This window comes from Gymnogyps californianus, chromosome 3, assembly GCF_018139145.2.
Source record: "Gymnogyps californianus isolate 813 chromosome 3, ASM1813914v2, whole genome shotgun sequence".
NCBI classification, from domain to species: Eukaryota; Metazoa; Chordata; class Aves; order Accipitriformes; family Cathartidae; genus Gymnogyps; species Gymnogyps californianus.
This window is the reverse complement of record NC_059473.1, coordinates 8769080-8794299: the sequence shown is the minus strand read 5'-3', so window position 1 is coordinate 8794299 and position 25220 is coordinate 8769080. Positions and strand designations below refer to the sequence as shown.

General features: G+C 47.9%; 1 long non-coding RNA gene across 1 annotated transcript; it reads left to right on the top strand.

The window, feature by feature from the left end:
* Positions 1-18356: 18356 nt before the first annotated feature.
* Positions 18357-24520, top strand: LOC127014218 (uncharacterized). The gene is made up of 4 exons (XR_007766161.1): positions 18357-18485; positions 19886-20106; positions 22685-22944; positions 23665-24520. It is a non-coding gene; the product is annotated as an uncharacterized LOC127014218 (long non-coding RNA).
* Positions 24521-25220: the final 700 nt, after the last annotated feature.

The window sequence follows — 25220 nt, the reverse complement described above, 5'->3', positions numbered from 1 at the left end:
TCCTATTCTCTGACAGCCATTTATGCCTCATTATCTCCTTGACGGTTGCATTTTTCACTCTGTCTTCTCTACTTGATGTTCCCAATCTTTTTCAAATATTTGTTTTCAAAGTTATTTCAACTTTCTCCGTTTGTTTTCGTGTGCTAATGTCTCATGTCCTTACACCATCTTCAGGGCAACGCTCACCTTGACAGTTCTCCCTTCATTTGTGGATAATCTACCTCTCATCTGAAGGCCTGAAGAACCCCCCGTCAGTGTCTCATACACCTGATAGCTGAGCAAGTGACCCTCAGGACAGATTAATCAGGTAGGAATGATGTTTCCATGGTGAGTCCTGGTCCTCTTCTGCCGAGAGGAAGAACATCCTCTTGACGGCAGAGGATATAAAATGGAGGCTCATCCAGTACAAAGAGACATCTCGGGGCTTTTTGCTTTTCTCTCCAATTCCTTTCCCCAGGAAGATGCACGAACACAGTCCTTGTTGTTACCATCGGTTCGTAGTACCCATAGGGGCTTGATATGCAAGGCTGTCCACTTTCTGTGCAGAATTTCATTTTATCTCTAGTCCTGCATGTTTGTTGTTATTTTAAACACAGGAGTTATTTATCACTGACCTTGAATAGCAGCTCTTGCACCATAAAAAGTCTGCTGTTCCTTCCTGCAACTTTACTTAAATTTCAGTTTTTTGGTTTGGCACTATTACAGTGCAAACACCTGCTCTGTATGCCACAAAACCAATTTTTTTTTTTAAAACACTCCTCCTTCTGCAAAGCGCAGCCCGTGCACTGCTCTGTTACCTGCAGGGGATGCCTTTGCGATGCTCTCCCTTTCCTAACTACCGTCTCTAACATTTACGACAACCACGTCTGATACTGTTTTAAGCTATTCTTTTTCAGCTGAAAACATGGGACAGTACTTAGCTCCAGAAGTTTTATCAAGTTCTCTTCTGAGTCTGCTCTTTATGGAGAGATCTCTTCTGGGTGGATAGTGTCTATAGTGCATCCTGGAAAAGACATCCTGAGATGTCCCAGAGCTTGCAGGAGATGCCACTGTGCATGCTTTAAAGCTGATTCTAGAGATGTCCTTCAGTGCCCACATTTGCAAAGTTGTTGAAGGGAGGGCTGGAGAGCTGGCAGCAAACCACTGCTCCAAATGATGTACCCAAAACAAGTTTAATGTTAGAAGCCGCTTCTGCCTGACCCACAAGGAAGGAGTATTCGAAGGTACCAAGCCAGCAAAACAAAGGAGAAGAAGTGGTTTGTGTTGAACCCCCACCTCTAAAAAAGAAAACAATGCAAACCCAGTTAACCCAATGGCTTCCAGTCTGACCTGAAACCTTCAGGCTGCATCACATCCCATGTAACAAAAAAGTAAGGTATTTTTGTTGCGCAGCTGGAAGCCGTGATACCCTCTTTCTTTAACAGTACGTCAAAATGCAGTGTTTTACTATGCTGGGGATTTGTTTAGACCCAACCAAGTTGCAGGTGGTGGTTGATATCTGGTCAGCACAAGACCTTGTACTTTTCTTTCTGTCAGTACTCGTGTTAGCATGGAGAGGCCACTCAGAAGCAAGGTCCCGCTTTGTTAAGTATGTTACGGACAAATACTTGGAGATAGCACTGCCCTCCTGAAGAGCCTGCAGTGTAAACAGAGAGGAGGGCTTACCGGGACAAGAAAGGCAGAGTTGCGATCCCCGCTCTATTGACAGGGAAAATCAACCTCACGGCATTCACAAGGCAACACTTGACCTTCCAGGATGGGCAGTGACAAATCTCCCACTGCCTTCAGTGGCAGCAGGATTTTTTTCCAAAGCGGTCTGCCCAGCTGCACTTACTCTGTTCGTGATAGGCTGAAACATCTTTCTTTATTTCTTTTTTTTTTTTTTTAAATTGTTATCAGTGTTTCTGTAACTCTTACAGAAGCTCTGCATCAAAACAGAGAGAGGACTGCACATGGCAACGCGGTTAAATAGCTGTGTACTTTATCTGTGGAGTAGGAAGGGATTAACAGACTTTTCTTAGAGAAATCTGACCTGTGCCTCATCAGAGACAAAATTATGACAATTTTTTCGAGTCAAATAGCTTTGGGACTTAAAATAGTTAATTGCTAGTGGTATTGTAATGACAGCACAAAGCACCACAAGGACAGAAAAGGCTATTGGGCTTCATGAATTTGCACCCACCCCCCCCACTAAAAACTACTTCCTTACGTAGAAAAATTTTAAAAAATAGTACCTCTTTACCCTTTTCATAGAGATTCATTTCCTATCAAATACATCTTAGATTTGCCCTGTTCCTGTGGTTCCTCATAGAACCGGGATATCGCTACGTTAATGCTTTAAACAGTGCAATTCAACAGAAGCTGAAGATTCAAATGCGTTAAAAAAACTCTTTAATGAAAACCCAGCTTTAAGTCACAGGCATTTATTGATTGTTTTCTATATATCCTCCCTGTCGTGTTCCTTCCATTAGAAGAATTTTTCTGAAAGAGTAATACTTTGCCGCCATAATTTAAGCAGGCCTTTAAATTTCTGCAGGTATTGCAAACTTTCAAACCGATCTCATGATAATAATTTGTCTTAATAACCTGCAAATTTTCTGGGGCATTGATCTGGCGTCGCAGCCTCGTGGGGCCTCTTGCATCTGTATGTTTCTGCAGCACTTCTGTTGTCTCTTCGACTTGCGTTGGTATGCTTGCCTAAATGTGACACTTTTAAAATTGACTTTATAAAAATGATATGAACGTTGAAACCAAGAAAAAGAGAAGAAAAATACAATCCTGCACCCCCAAGCCTTGAGCTTCCTGTTGGGAACATGAAGCAACTTAATTTGCCCAATTTTTACCTTTGGAAATTTCCCTTTGGCTGTGGCCCTTACCTCCCAACCTTCAATAATCACAACAGTCGATAAAACTGGGAGATTTGCTTTTTATGTCATCTTTTGTTCATTACATCTGGAGGAAAGCGGCCTTATTGCAGTCCCCGGGAACTTTGTCCCCCTGCCTTTCTGGAGTGATTTTTTCTCCCGGTGCTGCCTGCCAGAAGCACTGTGTTGTGTCCCACTGAAGTTTCTCCTGTGCAACTTTTCATACTAAAGGTGGGTAAGCACTTTCCAAGACAAAATCAGCAGCCTGTGTTATTTCCTGGAAAGTCCTGTGTTTTCCAAAAATCGGAGTTCTCTTTATAAGCCCATTGGAAACAGGTATATTTTAGTAAAATATGTTCATTAAAATCTCTTCCCTTCAGAAAACTGTCACGCTAGTGGATGCACTGCACCGTGTTCCTTCTGAAGGCAGTGGCTATTACATACCACCAAGCATTGCTCTAGCAATTCAGAATAAATTAGCCAGTCGAAAGGATGTGAGGAAGTTGTGGAAAAAAAAGAGCTAGAACCTGCTTTGAGATTTTACTGAGTGTGGCGGGTTGACCCTGGCTGGATGCCAGGTGCCCACCAAAGCCGCTCTATCGCTCCCCCTCCTCAACTGGACAGGGGAGAAAAAATAAAACGAAAGGCTCGTGGGTCGAGATAAGGACAGGGAGATCACTCACTAATTACCATCACGGGCAAAACAGACTCGACTTGGGGAAAAATTAGTTTAATTTATTGCTAGTCAAATTAGAGCAGGATAATGAGAAATAAAACCAAATCTTAAAACACCTTCCCCCCACCCCTCCCTTCTTCCCAGGCTTAACTTTGCTCCTTATTTCCTCTACCTCCTCCCCCCGAGCGGCGCAGGGGGACAGGGAATGGGGGTTTGGGTCAGTTCATCACATGTCGTTTCTGCCGCTCCTTCCTCCTCAGGGGGAGGACTCCTCACACTCTCCCCCTGCTCCAGCGTGGGGTCCCTGCCACGGGAGACAGTCCTTCATGAACTTCTCCAACGTGAGTCCTTCCCACGGGCTACAGTTCTTCACAAACTGCTCCAGCATGTGTCCTATCCACAGGGTGCAGTCCTTCAGGAACAAACTGCTCCAGCGTGGGTCCCCCGCGGGGTCCCAAGTCCTGCCAGCAAACCTGCTCCAGCGTGGGCTCCTCTCTCCATGGGGCCATGGGTCCGCAGGTCCTGCCAGGAGCCTGCTCCAGCGTGGGCTTCCCACAGGGTCACAGCGTCCTTTGGGCATCCACCTGCTCTGGCGTGGGGTCCTCCACGGGCTGCAGGTGGATATCTGCTCCACCGTGGACCTCCATGGGCTGGCAGGGGGACAGCCTGCCTCACCATGGTCTTCACCACGGGCTGCAGAGGAATCTCTCTGCTCCGGCGCCTGGAGCACCTCCTCCCCCTCCTTCTTCACTGACCTTGGTGTCTGCGGAGTTGTTTCTCTCTCATCTTCTCACTCCGCTCTCTCTGGCTGCAACTGCAACTCCCCTGTAACTTCTTTTCCCTTTCTTAAATATGTTATCCCAGAGGCGCTACTACTGTTGCTGATGGGCTCGGCCTTGGCCAGCGGCGGGTCCGTCTTGGAACCCGCTGGCATTAACTTTATCGGACATAGGGGAAGCTTCTAGCAACTTGTCACAGAAGCCACCCCTGTAGCCCCCCCACTACCAAAACCTTGCCATGCAAACCCAATACACTGAGTCACTGGAAAACTTTTATCGATGTACAAGCATGACGTAGTTTATGACAGCACACTTCAAAGATTTAGCTTATTTATTTTACTGACAAGGTTGCACCTCGCCCAGAGGTAGGTCTGTGAGAATTGGCTTCATGTTGATGAACAGCGACAGTCTGAGCAAGGGACAGTATTTGAGCCACAATTACCATTTTATGGATTATCTTGTTTGCTCATTGAGCTCTCCAAAATCAATTCAAATGGGGTCCAACCTTCCCGAATGCTTCCTGTGTGATTTACCAGGTTGGTTATGCAGCGATCAATAATATCAGCTAGAGTGAAGAAGAGTCCAGACCATTATGATCTGGAGCTTGATATCCACAGGAGAGAAAAGAAAGAGAGGCAGGTGTCTAGCTGAGATACTCTGAGTGGCAAAAGAAAGCGTGGAGGAAAGGAAGGGTGTCTTAGGAGTGATGTCTGCATCCTTAAGCTGTAGACAGATCGTGTGGGTCAGAAAGGAGCACAGTGGGAATAAAAAGATATATCCGTGTGAATGAAATAAGACGTTGACTATATTTGTGTAGCAATTAAGAAAAAAAGAAAGAAGTGGGCCAGAGATACATAGCAGAGTGGAAATGATGAAATGGTCTGCAGCGGGGAAATAAAGAAGCATAAATGTTTGATAAGGATTACCGAAGTAGGAGATGGAACAAAGACAGAGGGATAAAGGTAAAAGAAGATCTGAGCTCCTAAAGCACGCAAGAAACGGGAACCCACGCAGTGTGTCACTGGGGCTGTTGGAGAGCTGAGCAGAGGAGGTTAGTGACAAACGAGCCCCAGGCAAATCAGCAGCTGTCAAATAGAAGAGGGTCCTGGGAAATGGCTAATAGAGTGGTTGTACATCCCGTAAGACTCCAAAAATCCAGGGATCTCCTACAGGACGTCTGGCCTCACTGATGTCAGGGGTTGCTTTGCCTTCGGTGTCAACAGAGCCAGGATTTGTCCTCTGCACTTTGGGTGGCGTGTGCCTGAAGCAGGTACTTTCTTGACCAAATTGCTTATCCTTAGACGTCTTCACCCAATAACCAAAACTGGAGGAAAACATCATGACTCTATCATTGGTTGGTGTATATTGGCTTATACGCTTGTTGTCTCCAAAGCACTTTCTATCAATTCAGGCCATCCAAAGGGTCTACGTTGTTGGATCTGATGTACTTTGCGCAGAAGACAGCAGCAGAGATAAGATTCAGTTACTATAATTGATCCGAACTGGATCACCAGATAGTTGTTGTAAAGCTTTGACAGCTTTCTGTAGAACCAGAGGAGACAGTTTCTAGTCTGACGATTGACATCTTTGTCATAAGGTATACGGTGAAGACTTTGGGGTTCAGAGGAACCCAGCTACTTAAAACTCCCGTTAGGGAAGGCTCCGCAAGGCTTTCGCCAACGTTAACAATTAAGCGTGTTTTCTTGTGTGGCAAGTTATTATAGCTTGTCCAAAATCAGGCTGTTAATGGAAGGATCAGAAATGAAATGGGAATCTCTTTGTAAAGGCCTTGAAAAACAGAGCCTATTTCACAGTATTTTAAATATGAACCTTACTTTTTCTTACTGTTTCATATTTTTAGTTGAAGATTGACTTTTCCAACAGGAAGTTCATTAAATCATTGCAGGGTGTCTCATTTCAGCACACCAATAGCTTCTCCATTTTCTAAATGAAATATCTAGAAGGGCTTTCTAAGAACTCAGAAGTTTTCTGGAACTAAGTGACATTTTGAAGAAGTTTTCTCAGGGACTTTATCCAGAATGGGTGAAGTCCAGATAAGTCTGTCAGTTGCTTTTAAGATGCTCTGAACTAGGTCTGTCTTGCAGGATACCTTCCAGTGCGTCTCAAGCTTGGTGAGAATTTCTGGTCTGCGTAGGCAATGCATGCAAGAGCTTTCTTCCAAACTAAGCAAATTTATCCAATTTCTGTTTCCTGTAGGTTTCTTGAATGCACGTCGCTTGGATCTTGCGCTTGGTTAGCATCGAGGGTCTCTGGTCTCTTCGCTCCCCATTTCTCCAGCCATCGGCTTTGCTGCCTGCAGACACTCACTAATGCAAGCAGACAGGCTCTTTAGAGAGGAGCCTCTTTGGGGAACTGCCATTTCACCATTTGGCCTTCTGGCTTCCTCGTTCTGCTACAGGCTCGCACGCCAAGTATTTGAGGACCAGCTCTGGCTGAAAATGCAAGGCTGAAGAGCTAAAGAAAGCTGAGAACGCAGCCAGTTTGCACCAGAGGGAGCCTCTGTAATTCATTTTGTTGGAAGACAGCATCCAATCAGCAGTACACATATGGCATAAGTGTTTGAAAAGTTCGTAGCCTGGCAAGTGGAGCTGCGCCGCTCTCGTCCAAGCTAGCGGCAAAGAGACCGGCCCATCTGTGAGCAAAGTCCTTGGGCTGGGGGCTGTTCTCCCCTTCTCTTTCTTTTTTCTTTGGTCGGTTTTTTTTCCCCTCCTTCGTTGTCATTTTTTAAGGGAAGTAACAGCATTTCAGGAAGATGGAGCAGACAGCACGATCGGATTTATAGCATTTCCACTATCTGCTTCTTATTAATATTGATTTTTTTATATTTCATCTCTGACAGCAAACATGACTCTTACAAAAAAAAAAAAAAAATCCTCTCTTCAGTTCCCAGCTTTTCATGAATGGGAGATAACATGCCTTACTCACTCCGAGCAAAACATTTACTGCTTCTCTACATGGTTAGTTACACTTTTTCACTTTATTGTCTGGCACTTCTAAACATTTGCTGCAAGTTTCTCACTGAAATCTGCAACTGAGAAAATAACTTATTGAGAGAGAACTGTATTCACTAAGTTAAATCATAACATGCCGCTCATTTTTCTAGACTTCAAGTCTTGGGTAACGCTGGGGCATTATAACGCGCTCTTGTAATTAATAAAATTGCAGATTCCTGGGAAATGAGCTCGAGAAAAGTTCCAAATGGTAAATTATTTCGTGATGCCGGAAGGTGATTTTTTTTGTTAAGACCACTCCCACACGTTCGGACTAAGGAGTTAATTCCCCTCCCCAGCAAATTAAGGCAACTGGCCTAAAATGGTAAAGACAGATATGAGAGCGTTTGGCTTTTTATTTTTTTCCCTGTCTGATATCTGCAGAGCTGGAACAGTTTGAAGCACAAAGGAAACGCCTTTTTCTCCACCAGCATGGGTGACAAAAGCTCTCCTGAAAGCTGAAAGCTGCTGTTCCTGCCTAGCAGACCACAGACTTGGGCGGCGCAAGGACTGTGCCCATGCGTAGCCGCTTTGGATCCCTCACCAGGTAAACTGGGTTTGCTCACCACGTGCAGCGTGACCTCCTCTAGCCTACATCCAAGAAACGCTGTGATCTGCCTTGTTATTTAAACTTGAGCTGGAAGGGAAACGGTATGTGCGTGCCTTCTCTTAACCCCTAGTATATGTTTTTTAAAGAATGGAGATTTGGGGAGGAAGGGGGAAATCTGTTAGATGGGAAACACTGGGCTTATCAGCCTGTTTTTTTCCCCACACCAGGGCAGATGCATGTGTGTCTGGAGAAGTACGATGAGTCTGAGATCATAGCTCCCCAGGAAATAAGGCCCAACGGATTGAAATGGAAACTCACTTTTATTGGCTATTTAAGACTCTTCTATGTTTTCCTGAAGGCAACTTGCTTGTCACAGGCAAAACAAAATGAGGACTAGGCCACCATCAGCAAGCGAGCCGGTCCTCTTCCTGCTCCAGAAAAATTCCCGACCTGCCCAGATTAACCAAATTGAGAAAGGTCAACCCTTCTTCACAGGCCATCCTATGCCCGTAAGCCGGGGTGTCCTCCAGGGATGCTCTGTGCCCCGACTTTGCTTGAGGGCTGCGGGTGAGGAGGTGCGCACTGCACAAAGCAGATTAAAAAATAAATCAATCCCCTTTTGAGAGCTGATCCGCTGCTTACAGCTGTAGCTTTTCTTCCAATATTGAAAATGCATTTAAGCGCCATTCAAGCATCCACACACAGCCCAGCAGTCATACTTGGGTTTTCTCACCGCATTTCGGGCTGATTTAGCACTGGGTGCATTGCAAATCCCCCAAAATAAGTGGAGCAAGGACGACGGGAAGAGAGGTGGGGAAACTGGAAGGAGCATGTGGTGATGGAGGACTGGAATGATGGGATTGACACCTTTTTGGTCGCTGGGTGTTTGAAAGGGGTTCAAAAAGGGGTGCGAAATTGTCAACAGCTGTCAGGAAGCGTTGCCCGTGTTTGCCGCTTCACTCACGGCTCGGAACTTAAAATGGGAAGTTTGACTGGTTTCAGAGCACGCCGTAATCGATACGGCACATTTGGATGAATGTTGCAGCTTTCCACTTAATTAGAGGTGACTCGATTGTTTACTATTTCAAATCAGTGAAATGATCGTGTCAATGCTGTGATTTCCTAAGAAGGGGAATATCGCCTTATTTTCTGGTCTTTGCTTTGTTTTATGCATATGCATCCTTATTTCTGCATTTGCTTATGGTGTTTGCTTTAGTGAATATGCTTTAGTGTTTTTGCAGGCTAAGATTGAGCAGAATTTGTCTTTCAGCAGAGCTTGACATAAAAGCTTAATCTGCAGCCGAAATGCTTATTTTTCTTTTTTCTCACAGGGATGTAAAAGGACAACAGAGTAATTGCACAGAGCATGGTCATCGTACTCCAGCGCTCAAGCGCCAGCCGTCAGCGAGAGGCGCTGCGAGCTGGCTGTCGGCAGCATCTTTGCACGGGTCTGCGGAGCCTCCGGCACTCGCACCGGCTGTCACCATCCACAGCGTTACAGAGACAACATCTCAAAAACCAGGCTAACCCTTACTTAGGGCTTCATTTGTACCATGATGTTTTAATGCCACTATAAAATGCCAAGCGATGCCCTACAGCAACATGATTGATGAGCACATGCCTTGTGCCCCGAGTGGCCCTGGCACTCCTGAGGCCGCGAGGTGAGCGAAGGGAGTCTCGCGGCCTCTCCAATTAGCCGCCTCTCCAGCACACACCGCGGGTGCCCGAAGGAGATTTGTGCCCGCTGAGGCCATCAGCTGTCCCTGCAGGGAGCTGTGCTAATGAATTAATCACGCAGGACTGAAGTACACGGGTACGAAGGAGGAGCAAAGGACCCTGCTGTCACAGATGCTTTCAGGGTTAGGGGCAGACTTAGGTGCCCCAAACCAGAACTTTAACAAATTTCAGGTGTCTAGACTGCATAAAATCCACATCAGGATAATGTGATCAGGAATCAGGACAACGCGGTGTCTCTGACCCTCCCAAGTGCACACTGATGATATTGGGTCCTTCATAAGTGTCATCCGCTTTTAAAGATGCATCTGTCAGAGAAAGGAGCAGACCTGCCTCTCTTGTAGATGTAGAAACTGAGAGGCCAGAGTTCACACGGGGGGAGAGTGAGATCCGGCTCGTAGGATTCACCGAGGCTGTGCACAGCCACACTTGCGCTCTCTGGTTGCCATCCCACGTAATCAGGTTATCATCTACCCTGTGGGAGTGAGGGAACAGGGAGAACGATCTGTGTCTTGCAGAGCTGAAACCAGAGGGCTGGGCAGCGTGGAGAGGGTGTAGATGCCCAAGCGGAGCTTTGCTGCCACACTGAGATGAAGGTGCCTAAAAATTCATCCTGGAGGCACCCACATCACCATGTGGATGAGCCCGTAGCTCTTGTCCTTTTGTAGTTACTGGCAACCAGTGGGTCCCGGTGTGGCCGACGGTCGTCTCGCCCAAGTGCCAAGATGGATATGGCTTTGCCTTGCTCAAGTGCAGGGAGCATTTGCAGAGACACTGTCTGCGAGAGAGCAACTGATGAATGGACCCGGGCAGGCATGCAAAGATAAATGAGCTCCATAACCCTTGGCTTTGTCCACTCTTCTAGTCTTTAATAACACCCCAGACGAGGTTAATCTGCATCAAATGCCTCCAGCAACAACCCGAGCATGCTGAGACAGCCTATCGCATAGACTTTTAGCACACCTCGTCGCAGTTTTTTTCCTATTATAAGGCTATTTAAGCTTGGTGCCTGGCAATTAGCTGCCAGTCTGCTGCCTGAAGAAGCAGTTCAAAACAAGACATTTGGTTGGTGGTCAACGGAGCTTTTTTTTATATATAGGTGTGTGTATATGTGTGTGTGTGTGTATATATAAATATATATATATATATAAAAAAACTAAATATGGCCTTACCCCCTCCCAGCAGCTTGGTCTGTCCAGCTGTCCCCTGGCTGTGAGCGCTCGCAGGGTCTCCCCTGGCGTTACCAAACCCCTGCAAAGGCATATGTCCTCCAAAGGGAATAAAAAGAGGGCAATAATCCATGGGTAAGCTGTAACGGGAGCCTGTCTGGGGACACTCAGCAGCAGCCGGCACGAAACGCCTAAGCGAGCAGCCTGAGCTGCCTGCTGACTTCTTCTGCCTTTGGTTTCACAGCTGAAGCTTTCGGTCCTCCCCAAATTGTACCTGTGCCTGTGAGAAGACACAGAAAGGGAAAAGGGAAAGTAGGAGAGAAAAGGACAAAAAGCTTTTGCCCGTTTTGGTCTGTTTTTAATTGCTGACATGTCAAAATTTGAAACACTCCTATTAGCTCTCAGCAGCACGTTGGAGATTTTGAGTGGCTTCTGTTGGTATTTAAATGTGCATCAGGGTGGTGGGGGATCTAATTAGGGGCTGTCTAATTGTGATGATGTTGTCCCGAGAAGCAGCGGTCTTTCGGAGACCAGAACAATCTTTGAGGTAAGCAAAGAGAGAGGCTTGCCATCAGAAAGGGGCTGCCATCATTCCCTGAGAAGAAAGAGATGAAATGAGACCATTGCTCATTTTGAAATGGGATTCCTTCACCCACAGGTTACCAGGACCGAGCCTGAAAGCAGTGAGCAGTGGAGATGGGCGATGATGAGATGATGGCGACTTCCAAATGTTTCTTTCATTGTAATGGCTTGAAAATCCTGTGAAGCTGTGAAAACTTTTTTTCTGGCTCATTTGGACTTCAAACCAGCCTTTTCTAAGAGGTTTTTTTAATACAATTGTCCTCTTTTTCGTCTCTTTTCCTCTCTCTCTCTTCCCCTCTATAACCTCTCTCCTCTCCCTGTATTATCCACCAGCGTGTTATATTTCCCCCACCGCGCGCTGCCTGCAAGGCAACGGGGAGGAGAGAGCACGTGTCTTTTCGAGGGCAGGGGTTGCCAGGCATTGCCCACCGGCAGGACCAGACCTTTCCGACTGTCCCTCTGGAGACCATCACGAGCAGGCTCCACAGCTCCCAGGGCACAGCTCCTGCTGAAGCTGGAGGAAATCATATGAAGTCAAATGAAATTCAATTTTGCATCCCCCCCCCACCCCTGTAGGTATGCTTGCCTTCCCCAAACCCCAAGACCTAAGCTGCCATCGACAAAAGCAAGGTGTAAAAACATCATGAAACACTCCTCCGGAGTGTGGCAGGTAGGCCTGTGCTTGGCTTTCCTCTCGAGATCTTTCTGATCCTCACGATTTTGGTAAGAATTAAATCATCTAAATTCCCTAGTGGTTTTATTTGCATGTATCAATTCCCGGAGAGGCAGGAAGTTCAAACTGGAGTAATTGATCGGCGCAGTGTTAGCTCTGATCAATATGACACATTTAAATGAATACAGTCATCTTGCACTTAATTAGAGATGACTTGGTTATTTCCCTGAGCATTTCATGTCAGGATGGGTACCCGACGCAGCTGTTCAGCTTGCTGCAAGGGGGAGCATGGCCGGAGGGTGGTTCTGGTTTGCCCATAGATGTATAAAAGCAGATGGAGAGAGAGCAACAGAAATTTGGAAGAGAGGCATTAGCCCAGCACTCGCTACTTTCATTGAGAGATGGCGAAAATGAAAAGGAAATTACCTTCTGCGTGAGTAACTCGCGCGTGCAGCGGCGAGGTGGAGCACTGCATCCCTGCTTTGTGCTGTGGTGAATATTCAAGTGTCCACAGCAGAACGGCCTCCCCAACAGCAGGGGATGCAGCTTGGCCGCCAAAACCCTCTAGGGCGTAGCTGAGGCCCTTAGGCAGGAGAGGAGAGCAGGATTGAGAAGGGTACCGGACCACAGCCTCCGTGCTACGGTCAGTTAGCGGTGTAATCGCTGAGTGGACCTCCGCCAAATTTGTCATGCAAAAGAAGATGGTGTGTTTTTCAATGAAACAAAAATTTATTTGACCTATAGTGAAATCACTTTTTTAACTGACCCCCCCCCCAAAAAAAAAAAAAAAGATAAAATAAAGGTAAGATGCCCATTTGCTTATTTATTTCCACTTGGTCTATTTGACAGCATTTATGAATGTTCCATTTCCTCATCCTTGTGCTCTGAGGATTATTCATGTTGGGGGAAGAAGTCCATGAGCTGCATCCCAACATACAGCTGGACACCATGAGAGATATCCCCAGCGCCCTGAAGCGCAGTGGCCCCTGGGGCAGAGCGGTGCGGGGGACCTTGGGGCTGCCGTCCCCTCTCTGAGCGAGGGACTGGGTTCCCCGTCCATCCCTTCCTGGGCACAGGCACCTGCTGGTCCCCGCCTTCAGAGAAGCTTCCTGGGTGCTGGCATCCCCTGTTTTGGGGGTTTGCCCGAGGTGACGGGAGGAAAGGCCGGGTCCGAGCCCAGCGCTCAGGTCTGCCGGAGTCGGTTTAATTCCTGTGCCGCTTAGCACTGGATGTTTAGTCACAGATTCCCCAGCTGCGCGTGGGCAAAGCACAGCTGAGCACGCATCAGGCATCGTTATTAAAATTTTATTACGTAAATTAATTGCATACATAAGCACTGGCGTAGCACACTGGAGCGCAGGCTTTGCAGACTCAGAAAATGCCTGCAACTTTTCTGGATTTCTGCAGTTTGAAAATGTTTCCTTTCCCTTCCAGAAACACCAAAGCACACAAATGGATTTTTCTTACCCTGGGGCAAGGAGATAAATCATCCAACACAGAAAAAGGGCATGCGACATAAGGAAGGAAGGATGCAGTGCGGGTGCCTGCTGCGCACACAGCTCCTCGGTGCAGCAATGTTAAGTACCACCACGCCATTGCATCGCCAGCGTGCTTTCTGAGGCATATTCCCCCATTTCAGTGCAAATAGCTAAAGGTTTCCCCAGATCCCCATTAATTGTTTCCAAATGAATGTTCTCTGTAGCTTGGCCATATTTATTAACGTTAAAACGTTTCTTTCCGCCCCCGCCCCCCCCTCCATTTGCTTGTGCCATTGGTCTTCAGCTATCGTCACCCCCGCGGTGACTTGGGAGATGTTTCTCTGCTGGTGTTGGGCAGGCAGCTGTTCTTCCTCCTGGACTACGTGTCACGCGGAAAAGACTTGATCTCGACATCTGTCAGACTGAAAGCTTCTCAGAAACGAGCTCCAGAATATTTTTTTTCCCTCTGCAGATGTAAACCCACACCAGGTGGAAACAGAGTCCGATCGCACCACGGCGTCTCCTGTGTAATGTCACTTTGATGTTAATTTAACTCCCCAGGAGACTTTCACGAACACGGGGGGCACGTGATGATACAGACCCTCCAGTGGAGTAACTCTAACCTATCTGTATCTTCCTTGTGCTCCATGAAAAAAAAATAATTGTGGTCAGAGCATTGCTCATCAGTTCATGGAATTAATGAAGATTACATCTGCTAAGCTGATTTATGCAAAGGAAATAAATAAAATAGTGGGCGCAGAGGGCGAGCCTGGGTACCGGGGGTTGGGAGATGAGCTGAAGAGATGCGGGCTCACAGGTGGGGAGCGAGCCCCTGAGTGGGTGCCACCGCAAAGGGCTGGAGGTAGGAAATGAGGGACCCACACATGCCGAGGAACCAGTTGCTTGATAAATTACCAGGCAAATTAAAACAAGCTACACTTCCTATCAGCTGCTTTCAGTGATTAAGTTTGACACGAATGAAATCGGCCACCCAATTTTTCCCCGCCCTGTCCTGGAGGAAAAACTGTGGGAAGGCATGAGGAGCGAACCAGGGTAAAAACTGACTCCATGCATGGCTTCATCCTGCGGTGCCGAATTCCCCTCTCAGTGTTTGAGGTGGGATTTTTAAACTTTTTTTCAAACAGACATATTTTGTCACAGTGCCACCCACCTCACCCATGTGCAACTCAGACACAGCAAAAAAAGGAGCACGTGCTCCCTGTCTGTTGATAATTTGGGATAAATAAATTTGGGATTTGGGAAAACTGGGATAAACGTAGGCATGTGTCCAGCACAATGGGGTTGGGGGATGTCTTGCAAAGCCATGTAGCTCTGTACTGGTGATTTTTGTGGCCCTGTAGAGGATGGCAGATGGCAAACTTGTCCAAGACATGTTTCCTCCACGGCGCATCCCTTCTTAATCCCGTCCGGGTCCCTCTGCGCTCCTGGGAAAAATGAAAAAGTTAACTGAAAATCATGAGATTAAACAAACAAACAAAAAATTCAAAGCGTGTCAAGAGCCAGGCAATAAATAAACCACCGACTCTTGCATTGCTCCTGAGAGTTAGCACATGTACGCAGAGAGATGAAAATCTGCCTGCACCGCTCCTTGCACACCCTCACCCTTCAAGGTCAAGTGTTCCCTGTTGGATGTATGAAGTACTCAGACACAGACATGCACGAGAAATGCATAGAGGCTGTCAGCTTTCATAAGTGATACAATTTTTGCCCTAATAGGAGAGGTAAGAGGGACTCCACTATCATGATCCTCGTGAATAAGGAGTTGTTTGCTGCCCTGGGTCAGTAATTTTGGGTTCACTTCCTAAAGAACCCAAGTGCTACACGTGCTCTTCTGTCCCATCAACCGGAGTTCTCCCCCCTCAGCAGCAAAATGTGATTGAAAGGATGGGTTTGGTGGATGCCTGTCTTCTCTGGTGTGCTGGGCTCCTGTAGCCCATGTCCCAGAGGGCGACCGGAGGAGGTTCAGCTGCAGGTGGAAGCTGGTGTGAACCGAGGGGACCCAAAGCAAAGCTGGGTAGATGCTCCTGGGCCAGGGGCGATGCAGAGGACATTGGCCCCGCAGTGTGACCCCAGGTCACCTGAGGCTGCCTGTGGATGGAGGTCTGATGTAGTGAGTGGCCTGAGTCAAGTTAAAGCACAAACCAAGCAAATATTAAGAAACAAACCGCCTGGAAGGAGTTCCTTTCAGCGGTCATGAAACAAAGCGTTTGGGATTTCTCCGTAGAAGGTAACAGCAGAGTTTCCTACTGAAACTGTTCCTTTTTGGATAAATACCATTTTTAACTCTAAAGACATATTTAAATGTGTTCAGTGTCAGACTGGGAAACCACGGAGGAGAGGGAGGCAGGAGCAGGAGGGGCAGCCGGGAATGCTGTGGGGATGGCAGGTCTGTCTTTGAGAGAAGGAAGCCATCCTGTCACTCTGGTCGAGTAATCCCCTACAGTGGCACCGCCACCACGGCCGCCCTGCACATGCCAGGGTGGGTTAAGTAAGCAGCAGATGGACTTTAACAGAGGTTAGAGTCAAGAGGATTTTTTCAATATGCCTTTTTTTTAATCTGCTCTTAAGCAGACCCACTCAAAGAAAGCTGTAATTATTTTAATATCTTTTTTCCCCTTCCTACTCTGCAAATGCACTTGGCTTTGCAAGTCCTCGGAGGCAATTTTATGGAAGAAAACGTGCGCTTTTTAAATATTTATTTTAGATACATTCCTAACAATGTACTTGCCAGGTAACAGGGGTTTTTTAGGTTTTATTCTTTTTTCTTATGCGAGATAAAAATGCCACCACAGGCCATTATGGACCAATGAGATCTGGCATATAATTACAAACTGAACTCTCAGCTCTGCAAGCCCCTGTCTGCCCTTGGCCCCGTACGGCAGCTGCCTAGACCGAAATCCACATCCCTCGGTCCTGCCTCCCTCCCTCCTCGCACCTTCGATGATGGCAGCTCCATCACCTCCCTGTAATCGCAGACCAAGCCATGCTGCCAGGCAGCAGGGACAAGGCGCAGGGTGCCCTTGGGGACGGCAAGGTGGGACTCACTTTGGGGTCTGCACCAAAGCCATGCCAGCAAACACTTCCCTTGCGCTTGTTTTTTTTTTAAATTTTATTTTATTTGTCCCTAGTTACAAGTCAAACCTTTCAGCCCCGTCCTCCTGCGGGTCCCCTTTTATTACAACCTGGAAGGGGTTTCCTCGGGGCTCCTGCAGGATTTCATGTCCTGCCTGGAGCAATGTGACATCTGTGGAGGAGCCTGAGATGTCTCGGCCCCAAGGATGCACTTGCAGCCTGCGCTGCCGGAGGTGTTTGCAGCATTTTTTTTCCGGCTGCTGTTGGGTAATGCCGTAAAGGGAAGAGCTGCCTCCCAGAGTGTCGTGGTTTAACCCCAGCTGGCAACTAAGCACCACGCAGCCGCTCGCTCACTTCCCCCACCCAGTGGGGTGGGGGAGAGAATCAGAAGAGTAAAAGTGAGAAAACTCGTGGATTGAGATAAAGACAGTTTAATAGGTTGTCCTGGTTTCGGCTGGGACAGAGTTAACTTTCTTTTTAGTAGCTGGTACAGTGCTGTGTTTTGGATTTAGTGTGAGAATGATGTTGATAACACTCCGATGTTTTAGTGGTTGCTAAGTAGCGCTTATCCTAAGTTAAGGGTTTTTCAGTTTCCCATGCTCTGCCAGCAAGCAGGTGTGCAAGAAGCTGGGAGAGAGCATAGCCGGGGCAGCTGACCCGAACTGGCCAAAGGGATATTCCATACCATGGAACATCATGCCCAGTATATAAACAGGGGGGAGTTGGCTAGGAGGCGCAGATTGTGGCTCGGGAACTAACTGGGCATCGGTCAGTGGGTGGTGAGCAATTGCGTAGTGCACCACTGTTTTTTTTTCCTCCCCCCCCTTCCTTTTTTCTGTTGTATTCCTTTTCATTACTATTATATTTCATTATTACTATTGTTAGTATTATATTTTACTGTAGTTATTAAACTGTTCTTATCTCAACCCACGAGTTTTACTTTTTTTTTCTTTGCTTTCCTCCTCCTCACCCCACTGGGAGGGGGAAATGGCTGCGTGGTGCTTAGTTGCTGGCTGGGGTTAAACCACGACATAGGTAAAGCAAAAGCCGCGTGCGCAAGCAAAGCAAAACAAGGAATTCATTCACTACGTCCCATCGGCAGGCAGGTGTTCAGCCATCTCCAGGAAAGCAGGGCTCCATCACAGGTAGCAGTTACTTGAGAAGACAAAACACCATAACTCCAAACATCCCCCCCTTCCTTCCTCTTCCCCCAGCTTTATATGCTAAGCATGACATCATAGTGTATGGAATATCCCTTTGGTCAGTTGGGGTCAGCTGTGCTGGCTGTGTCCCCTCCCAACTCCTTGTGCACCCCCAGCCTTCTTGCTGGTGGGGTGGGGTGAGAAGCAGAAAAGGCCTTAACTCTGTGTAAGCGCTGCTCAGCAGTAACTGAAACACCCCAGTATTATCAACACTGTTTCCAGCACAAATCCAAAACATAGCCTGTACTAGCTATTATGAAGAAAATTAACTCTATCCCAGCCAAAATCAGCACACGGAGAAAAAAACAACCAACCCAACCCCCATGTTTTTGCTGGGAGAGCTCACACCCCACAGGTACAAGCGGTTCCCCCAAACAAGATGGCACCTGGCAAGGCAGGGTGAGGCCAAATGGCCACAGCTGAGGGAGATTTAGCATTGCACCTCCGGCAGCCTTAAAAGGCCCGTGGGGTCAGATCAGAGCATGCTCTGCTGTGGTGGGAGCATAGCTGGGGTTGTGTGTGTTTCCTCTAGCAAGTGGCTCAGGGGAGGAGGTGAACCTGGAACTTGGGAGGACATCCCTGCTTTCCTGAGTTAGGCCAGGAGCTGGTGTGAGAACTGCATTTAGGATGGGAGCTGTGATGATACGTGATATATCGTCTCCGGCTAGCCCCAGGTAAGTGGTGACTGGCTGCTTCTTAGTGGGTTATGGGTGTTAAAACTATTTTGATTAAACATATAGAAAGTGCCTGTGTGGGCAGAGAGTCTGTCTCTGCGGCTTTGCATGTCTATAGATGCATATTAGATTTCTAGTGAGGTGTCTAAAGTAAAGGGGTCCCAAACCCATTCCTTAGAAAACTTGATTTCTCGGAGAACATCTTTTGAACTTGTGTCCTCTCCCAAAGATGGGGGAAGAGAGGAAACAACAAGAGCTGATCTGTGTGTGATTTGAGGGTGAGGAAGCTGTGGTCCTGGACACCTAAGCTGTGTATTTATTACTCCACTTGGGCTTTAGATGTGAAGGTTCACTGCTTCCTAGGAAAGCTGTTGGCTGGTTGCTGGAAACAGGAGGAGCAGAAGTAGGGAAGGAGAAGGGACCCTGTGGAGTAGCTATGGGAGAGACCTGGCTGTTTGTGAGGTCACAGAGGCTGATGTGGGGAGAGGTGCCTGCAGGAGCCCTGCATGACTGAGAGGCAAACCAGTGATAGTCTCTGCAGCCAGCCCACATGAGCATGGTCCAGAGCAGCCTGGCCCTTCCATAGGCCCAAAATTGGGCTTGGTGCAGTTGGAGGCCATCTGCCCTGCCTCTCATTTGTAAGTAATTTTCACACTTCATTGATGATGTTCTTGTAAAAGTGCCTGCCAAACATTTAGTGCGTCTTACTGAAGAGAAGCTGGTTTTAATGGTGTGACCTTCAGCTGTAGGGAATATGGTAAAGCCCAGACACAAGTGCTTCCCCCTCCCCAATGCTTTGCTGCTTGCCCCGATGAGGGACAGCAGCAGTGACCGGCTGTGCTGCTGCAGCTCTGATGGCGCTACAAACCTGGCCAGAAATTGCTGCCATGTTTCAAACACTTAATAAACTCTGCCCTCAGTGTATGACCTTACTGAAGAGCAGCTTGTCACGGTTGTAAAGCTGATGCTGTAATTAAAGCAGAAGCTGATCCAGATGAAGGAGCCCAGCCCCAAGGCTGCTGTGGGGCAGGCAGACCCTGCAAAGACCAGATCAAATGCTTGGTTACATCTTCAAACCCAGGAGGAGAATACATTGTGTACCAGGGGAAAGGAAAAATGACCACCAGCCAAGCTCTTCTCCAGTTTCACCTCTCTTGCTAATTAATCATATAAATTTTCTTCCTTTTTTTTTATCTATTCCTGCCACTTATGCTTTTTGTATCCAAGGGCATGTGGTGGACTTGCTTGACAGACCGCAGCTCTTTTTCGTGCACAGCACAGTCTATCTGTGCTGGGTCCAAAGGTTGACATCTAGGCTGTAATTTCCAGCCACTGGGTTTGTTTCTATGATTTGTTTTTGGTTTTCCTTCTCCTCTTTGTGTCTCCTATCATGCTTGCAGCCCAGAAGATGCCTTGCTCCAAGGAAGAAACAAGACATTTTCAAGTCATCCTCCCCTGCCAACAATGATGAATTTGGCCCAAGGTGTGGACATCCAACCGAGCGGGAAGCTGGCAAATGCAACCCAAACAAAGAAAACGCATCCTCTGGCAAGGTGTGGTGAGCCTGTGGCACTGACTCTTTCACAGAAGCAGTGAGGACAAGAGCTTAGCAGGATTTAAGGTAAATGCCTTCAAATTTATTTTTATCTATATGGAGATAAGGAGTGTAAAGGGGTACAGTCATATTCTGCCCCCCCCCCCCCCATAAAACCAATAATGCCCATCTGGGGCATCGATGAGTATCTGAAGTGGGGTCTAGTAGCACTCTTGCTCTCTCTCTCTGGAGCCAGATACCAGGCTGTGGGACCTGTACCCCATCGGTGGGTTGGGGCTGGCTGACCTCTTGGCCCTACAAGCCCATGTCCTCCCAGTGATCTGGGCCTTCTCAGGAGCTCTCGGCAGCTCAAAAGCCACATGGTACTTGGCTGTTTGACCTCTGCAGCTGTTGACTGAGACTTCGGCTGGAACGTCATCTACAATCTTGACTGTAATGCTTGCGGGCTTTGACATCCTGTCCTTATGTTCTTTGTTTTCTCTGTGCCCCTGCAATCCTGCTTATATTGGGGGGCAACTCAGCCTACTCCCTTACAGGGGCCTGGCCCTGGGTCAATGTGTGCATTGGGGTCATTTCAGCCAGGTTTGGGGCTGCTGTTTACTGTTCCCCCTCTAGCTCTGCTGTGTCGAGGCTTATGTGGAGATCGAGGGGGTGACTTTGGCCTCGGTGCTGCTCTCAATCTGGATCGCCAGTAGTGGTGCTCATCAAGCCTGTCCTGTGGAAAGGGGCTGTGTATGCAGCTTGCCCAACTCTGTCCCTCGTTGTTTAGTAAGGGGGCTGCAAATCCCTGCATCTCTTCTTGTTTTCCACAGTCTTGCATGAATGTGTGCCTTTCCACAGCTGTCAAGGACACCTCCTGCTTGTGCTTAGCCTGTCCACAACAAGGGTGTCTTTGGGTGGTTCATTTAATGATTATGATGCTGCTTCAACAATCTTTGCTTATGGTTTTTCAGGACCAAGAGGTGTTCCTGATGCCTCTTATGTTTCCTGGATATTTCATGCCCTTGAAATATGCTGCATTACAGACAGGATGTAAAGGCAGTATTGGGTAAATTGAAATATGGGGCTGGGTCTTATTTTGGTGTAAGGTGCTGCAGCTTTACTGAGAGCAACAGGTTGATGTTCAAGCAGACCGTAGAAAGCAAGCATCAGGTTGTGTCGACTGAATGCCTGCAAGACAGGCTTTTCTTCCTTTTCATGCTGGCTTAAACAAGACATGCATGTTGCCCCCCAGAGGCTCAAGTTCAAGATGAGGAAGAGACGATCACGGGAGCCCAGCATTACTGAGGCAGCCCAGCATTTGCAGATGGCTTTGGGACATGGTCTCACCCAAATAGGTCTCTGGGGATAGGGGCTTGAGTGAGAGGTCTGCTCTGTAGCACCTCGGGACCAAAACGGGCATTTGCTGTCTTCAACCCCTTCCTAACTCTCCTTGGGAGATGCTGAGAGCTTCTGCTTTCCTGTGACACTACTGTCTTTTTAGATACTTTTGTAAGTCCGTGGGGCCAGAACTTAAGTAGCTGGTTGGTCTGCTAAGCATGTTTGGGTAGAAGTGATATAGCCAAATAAAAGTTGGTGAAAGACTTACAGCTCCCAAAATTTTGGCTGTAGTTTTGGGGCTAGTGGTGGTAAAATAGCAGCAGGGCTCCACAGCAGCTGTGTGGGAAGGGCACAGGAGACCTCCCTATTTTAGGCAGGCTGGAGTCACGCATGGCTCAGGTACCAGGCCTGGAAACATAACCCATCTCTAAGTCTCCCTTTCCCAGGGGTTCAGCAATGCAAGTCAGAGCTTTAGCAAAAATAATTTCAGTTGTGGCGTTGCCCTTGCTTGACACAAGAGGTCAGCCGTTGTGGGGAGGGTCTAGTGGGTTGTCTCCACCAGCAGGAGAAATTGCTGGCGAGCTGGCCAGCTGTAGGAAAGGAAGCAACGATTCATCTCAGTCCTATTTTCTCCAACCACAACAAGGCTAAAACAGCAGGAGGCATTTTCATTGCTCACAGCTCCAAATCTCTTTTTGGCTAATAGCTAGTGAAAAGCATTCTGCTTTTTCTTGGGGTCATGCTGCTGGGGCTGCCATGTGATCTCCAAGGCCGGATCAACATCTCTGTCTGCTGCTGTCACGTTTCCACTGTCCCCTCTCCTTCCCAGGCACACGGCCATCCACATCTTTCTCCCACTCAAATTCTCCAGCCTCCTGATGGGCCTTTGGCCTGAATTTTGGGCAAGGGCTGCTGTTTCAGAGCCCTTGGCTCTGTGATGGGATTAGTGGCTGGCTGGCTCAAGCTCAAGGGCTGCTGTGGTGCCCACCAGCCTAAATAATTTTTTGCTGTCCCCAAGTCTAACTGTGTATTAACTAACAGAGCCTGGGGGGGGGGGGAAGGTACTGCAGGGCCTCCCCTTTGCAGCAGAAGACACAAGTGTGCAGCTTTGCCAGACAATTTTCTCTGTATTGCAGGTTTTGCCATACTTCTCTGTGTGATGGTGTAAAACCAGAGGGGACTGCAGCCTTCTTTTACTGTTTTGTTTTTAAATTAAACTCTACTTCTATCTTTTGCATTTGTCAGTAGGTTTGACTGGAAACAAAACCAGACAAAAATGCTTCATGTTATCGAGGTTTTTAAAAACTTCCGTTTCTGTCTTTAGATCATGGTACAAATCAACTTAACCACACAGAGGCATTTCCAGAGATGTAAAGCAACAAACCCATTATGCCTGGTAGCTTTATTCAGCTCAAATACCCGCTGTTCAAGTCTTGGTGTGAAGACCATCAGCTGGGGACTGGGGTTCATCCGCCAGCCCCGCTTCAGCCAGAGCAATGGGCTTGCGGGGATGGCTGGGGCTCTATGAGGACTGCAGGGAGACACACAAAGCAGCAGCGGGGAGCAGCGCTCAGAGATGAAAAGGTGAGTTTTGTGGCTTGAGGCAGGGAAGGAGGGATTTGCCACTGTAACACCCCCGACCCCACCCCGCATGGCTGGTGGTGACTGGTGAAGCACCAGGATCTGTAGGGATGGTTTTCCTCTGGGCTGATGTGAGGCTGAGGAGTAAGTAAGTTTCTTTCAGGTAGGCAGCAGCAGCCTTGCTTACAACCTGCCTGGTAGGAGGGCTGCCGCACTATGCAGCTTACTTCAGCACCTGGCAGTGGAGTGGGTGGGCTGTGTCATGATCGGTCGAGTCTTGGTGTCTAGACAGCAAGGACCAAGCGCAGTGAATGGCTTGTCAAGACTGGTTCCACAGTGTGTGCTGGATACTAATTGCAAGGACTTGACCGTGGTGGCCAGCCAATGTTGTTGTCTGATGGCATGCGTGCATAAGTCTGAAAAGCCAGGCAGTGGTGTGGGAGTGTGTGATGTGGTGTGGCCTCTAGTCAGTCCCTCCCTTTGATCATGGGGAGTATGCCAACTAAGCTGCTTTGGCAAAAGTCCTCTGCCTCCCTGCTCTCAGCCAAGGAGCCTCTTGTGCTGGTTCCAAAAGCCTCTTGGCCTCATTACCCCCTGCATAGCGTGCGGGACTGGGATGCCTCATACCTGGCTCTTGTCACGTTGCCCAGCCCTTGGTGCAGGGTGCCTCGTGCAGAGCGAGTGCCTGCCAGTGCTGACCGTGCCACTTCTATTTTTTTGCAGCAGGTGCTTCACTGCAGGAATGAAACGGAGCAGCTCTCAGCCACAGGAAGAGATTGCTCTCCCTGTTCCAGTTGAGCCTGTGATGGGGACAAGCATCAATTCAGAGGTAGATTTTTTTTTTTTTGTTGCTGACTTCTGCAAGTGCTTTGTGAAGAGGATGCTGAAATGCAGCAGCAGAGCCTTCCTGCCACTCAGTTTTGTGCAAAGAGCTGACTGTCCTCTTTGTAAGGTGGTTTGATTCTTTTTTTCCCCCCCTTAGACTGTGGAATTGCTGTACAGCCCAGAGCTCTCCTCTGGATTGGTATTACATCAATCTTGGACTATTTGTAGGATCCTTTCTCTTTCTGTCACTGCCTTGTAACTACTCTGCACAGCACTGTCTTGCTTCCCACTGTATTATGTCTGTGGGTGGATGGAGAAGGGGTACTGTAGCTTCACTGGAAGCATTAGTGCATCCAGCAAACTGGACCTGCTACTCACCAGCCCACACACAAGAAGGAAAATGCTATTGTGTTGAATTGGAGTATTTTGCTTTTGTTTTTGGAGTGGAGTTTTTCTGTGTGTGTTTATTTTTAAGTAGGAAGTTTTTCTGGGCAATGAAAGCTGTGTTTTGTTGAATTATGCTCAAGTCACAATGAAAAGTTAATCATGTTTAGCAGCTCATGCATTGTCTGACTTTGAAAAACTTCCTTACATCCATCCCAGGCTTTCCAGAGGGGCCAGGCAGAGAGAGGAGGCACCACATGTGAGCCCTGGGACTTCTGACTGGGGCTGCTCCTGGCACAGGAGGGACCCAGTGGGGTCCAGGACGCTTGCCTCCCAACACAGGAGCATGAACAAGTCCCTCAAACCTCCAGGGCAGAGTAGGAGTAGGGATTTCCTCACTGTTGGTTCTGTAAAAGGTGGTTACATAGGAGGTGATGCTTCTCAGATTGTTCCATTTATTGGAAACTGCTGATAAATATCATAAGAATATGCCCTTTCAGGAAAGAAATGTTGTCTTCAGCAGTACTGGAGAACTAAGGAACTTTGGACTGGAGACCTATATCAGCAGTTGAATGTGTTTGGGGGGGGGGAGTAGCGGTGGATCTGTCACATAGGTAAATCTGCAAAGGGGTACAATTACTTGCTTCAAAATGTCAGTGTTTTGTACTATTAGGTATTTCTTGAGGTTGTACTGATGGAGTAACTGTAACAACATGAAAATGGTTATTGCTAAAGTATTGGTTCAGTAGAAGGTGACTGGAGATAGGCGGAGGCATAGGTTCCCAGCTGTTCGGTTTGCCCGATTGCCCAGTATTAGCCCGCTGGTGCCCTTAATTGCCTGGTATTTGCCTGATGGTGCCTACTGGTGGCCTTGATTCCCCAGTATTTCCCCACCATCAACCGCTGGTGCCTGCTGGTGCCCTTGATTCCCCGGTATATCCCTGCTGGTGCCCTGGTACGTGCCAGCCGGTTCCCCACCGGTGCCCTCGGTGCACCGCCATCGGCCAGCCCTGTCCTCAGTGCCCTGCTGATTCCCTGCTGTCGACCAGCCGTGCCCTCGATTCCCTGCT